The sequence below is a fragment of the Austrofundulus limnaeus genome, unplaced genomic scaffold, assembly GCF_001266775.1.
Source record: "Austrofundulus limnaeus strain Quisiro unplaced genomic scaffold, Austrofundulus_limnaeus-1.0 Scaffold1059, whole genome shotgun sequence".
Lineage (NCBI taxonomy): Eukaryota > Metazoa > Chordata > Actinopteri > Cyprinodontiformes > Rivulidae > Austrofundulus > Austrofundulus limnaeus.
This window is the reverse complement of record NW_013953461.1, coordinates 16,024-19,347: the sequence shown is the minus strand read 5'-3', so window position 1 is coordinate 19,347 and position 3,324 is coordinate 16,024. Positions and strand designations below refer to the sequence as shown.

Below are 3,324 nucleotides of genomic sequence, written 5' to 3'. Positions count from 1 at the left end.
ACACACACACACACACACACACACACACACACACACACACACACACACACACACATATATATATAATTTTCTCAAGTCTTCCTTCATTGTCGACAAAACCTGCTCAATTCTCAGTTATTAATTTAAAATAAAACCTATTTAATGAAAGGTTCAGWGTTCTTCATCGTTTGGTTTTATTTCACTCCTCATCAGTTTATAGCAGCATTTGTTACCAACCCTCCCTGATGCTGGGGCTAATGTTGCCGCGGTGATGGGTTTCCAGTAGCTGTGCGTGCTGAGCGTCAACAGGCTGAGTTGAAACTAGGAATGAACTGTTGGTTCACTTTATAACAATACTTCACTTTTTAAAACTACAACATCAGAACAGTTAAAACATCAAACAATGCCACATGAATTCTGAAACGCTGGTCTGCACTCAACATAAACAAAGCTTCCTTTGCAGAAAACCAATTACAAGCCTGAGTTACATGACGAAGCAACTTTGAGATGGTTGAAGCCTGTGGCGGTAAATAAATCTGAATAAGACAAGCAGATTGTTTCATAAAGACAGAGCTGCTTTCTAAACCAGCCAGCTGAACGTTAATCTGTATCTGCCTCCCTTATTTAACCAGTCTGACTATAAACATGTACGGATGCAGCCCAAATGCCTCTAATATAAATATCATTGTTCAGCTCATTTAGTCACTTTAAAAATTTTCATTAACCATCATCAGCCATGTGAGAAAAGATTCTGCAGCTTTTCTTTCTTACTTAGTGTGTCTGTGACCGATGAGCATGTTTGACAGGAGATAAAGAAAAGAAGCACCTTCTTGTTCAGTTTTCTCACCACTGAACTGAAACCAAACTTTGATATTTTCTCAGAGCGTCTGCAGGTGATAAATGTGAGCAGAACCAGGACAAAGGAGGTTCTGTGCTGCTGAGGGGTCGTCAAGGTGACTCCAGAACAAGGGCATCCTCTCCTCCTCCTCCTCCTCCTCACAGCAGTCAGACAGATGTTGGACAGGTGTGGACTGAGGACAGTCTTGTTGTTAGAAGTGTTGTTGACTTTATTCATTTCTTTCTGCTTTAAACATACTTTAATAATAGACCAGTCCGATCCCACCTGATTCCTGACTCCCTGTCATTGTTTGGTGTTTCTGCTCTCTGGAGAAGAAGAAAACCAGGATCTGCCTGAGCAGACACCTCATCTTCATCATCATCAACTTCAGCAGCGCTAATATAAAAAAATACTCCATCATTCCGCTCTGAAGCCGCTCTCCAGGTTTCCTTGGCGCATTAAATGTGAATAACACACACAAACACACGCGCYCACACACTAACCGAACCGAGCAGACCTTTCTTACCGGGTCAGAGGCAGGAGATCCGGCAGCGGAGGCGGGAAGCAGCTCGGTAAGTCCAGGAGCTGGAGCTCCAATCCTCCGTGTGCTGGTTCTGAGGCTCTGAAGCATCTGAGAGGAGAACCGAACCGAACCGTGTGCTGCTGCTGGAGGAGGAGGACCCACAACCCGAGGGCGCGTGCCCGACAGACGTGCACGTCAGGTCGGCGTGTCAGCGGGTACGACGGGTGGAGAGCGACCAGAACAAAACACTGACTGGGTTAAAGTCAAACCTGTCAGTTATTTTTATTACCTGATAAATTACATTTATATTTTATAATAAAAAATAATAAATTATTTTTCTCTAAGTCCACTAGTCTTAAACTACTCTTCTAACTACCAGTTTCATTCCTGTTTAAATGATGATTTCACCAGAGTCAGCTGCTCATTATCCTTTACCAATTCAAAATGGCTGCCATAGCTAATAAACTGCTTACAGTTTCACTGATAAATGCAGGTGAAACCTGGTGTGGTAGCTAATAGCTGAGTCATACTCAACACACTGATGGACTGTCAACTGTCTATTAGCAAAATATCTCATTAATGGAAGTTTTTTTTTTTTTTTTTTTTTGGTGGGGGGAGGGGGTTTGTTGAGTAAAGACTTTGAATATTGCACAAGATCCAACACAAAGTTTAACCAACACAACAACAGAAGATGGTTTTAGTTTAAATATCCTGGACCTGAAGGAGCAGGTGCAGCCCAGTCCCAGACAAGTCTGAAGTTGGCTGCTAATTAATGAGAGAGAGGTTGAGCTTTGGTGGAGAGATAAAAACAGTGAATATCTTACCCATTGTAACTTTTTAAAGAAGCTTAATTTAGAAAAAAATAGTTTAACTTTTACTGAGGTTAACTTTAGTTCAAGACCAAGACCCAAACTGACATTTTAAAATAATTCACCACTTTTTAAACAAAAAGCAAACATTGTTTTATAAACTTTGACATCATGATCGTCATCAGTTTTACTTTCATTTATTTTTTTGGCATAAACATATTTTTGCAGGAATTCCTGGCTGCTGCTGTTTGCACTTCCAACTATAAGATTTTTTTATGCAAATAAATTACACAATGGAAATGGATAGGTTTATYAAATGACATTAAGATAAATACATTGTTTTAAATTTAAACAGTTTTAAAGGCTGTTTTTATGCTTATAAATCCTTCATTTTTCACATTGAAATCATTCAGTTGGGGTGGGGGGTTGTGTAAAGCGGAACTGCAATGATTTGATCTGAATTCTTCCTTATTGGAACTCTTTCACCTTTTTTCTCTGGTGTGTCTCCGATCAACTAGCTTTGATGCTGTCTCTTTAAAACCAAACAAGGTGCTTCACAGCCCGCCCCCCTCCAGCTTCCTGCGCCGTCAATTGTCTTTTGATAGAGGGTTTTTAAATTATAGCAGCACAGAAATGTTTTATTTACAAATAAATTAAAAGATGTCAACGAGGGAAGATTTGTTCGAGCCAGAGTCTGACCTATGAGGGGAGAATGAAGATGACCAAATTGTAGTTGGTAAGTCCAGACCTTATTCATCAGTTCTGTCACAAATACTATGACAAAATAGTTCAAAAAACTTTAATAGAAAAAATAAGTAAATAAAAAACAGGTTGAAAAATATGACCCAAAAGAATATGAAAATTGTACACGGCACAGGGAGAGATTAATTTAAACTTTTCTACACTCCTAGAGACTCTATATAACAGAATGTATTTAATGGCTAAAAAGTGGATTTTGCCTGATATGTCCTCTTTAAAAATCCCCAACAGGTAATAAATACCAACAAACTGAAAAGTTAAGTGTTTACCTCAACAATTAGATAAAAAATTATGTTAATGCTGTTTGCTTGTATTTTTTACAGGTCTATAAATTACTTGAAAAAATAAATAAGTAAAAATAAAAATATCTTAACAGAAAATGACTTTGGTAGAAATAGATATGTACAGTATATTGC

At 38.5% G+C, this 3,324-nt stretch overlaps 1 protein-coding gene across 3 annotated transcripts in view; it reads right to left on the bottom strand.

Annotated features, from left to right (window-relative positions):
* The window catches only part of enox1 (ecto-NOX disulfide-thiol exchanger 1), a 69,004-nt gene extending 67,502 nt beyond the window's left edge, over positions 1 to 1,502 (bottom strand). For 2 of the 3 annotated variants that reach the window (XM_014030430.1, XM_014030431.1), the window contains exon 1: positions 1,344 to 1,500. The gene's annotated coding sequence lies outside the window, so the exon portion shown is untranslated. Of the gene's footprint in view, positions 1 to 1,343 lie in introns of all 3 variants that reach the window. The other variant, XM_014030434.1, reaches the window with a different exon arrangement.
* Between the last annotated feature and the right edge of the window lie 1,822 nt (positions 1,503 to 3,324).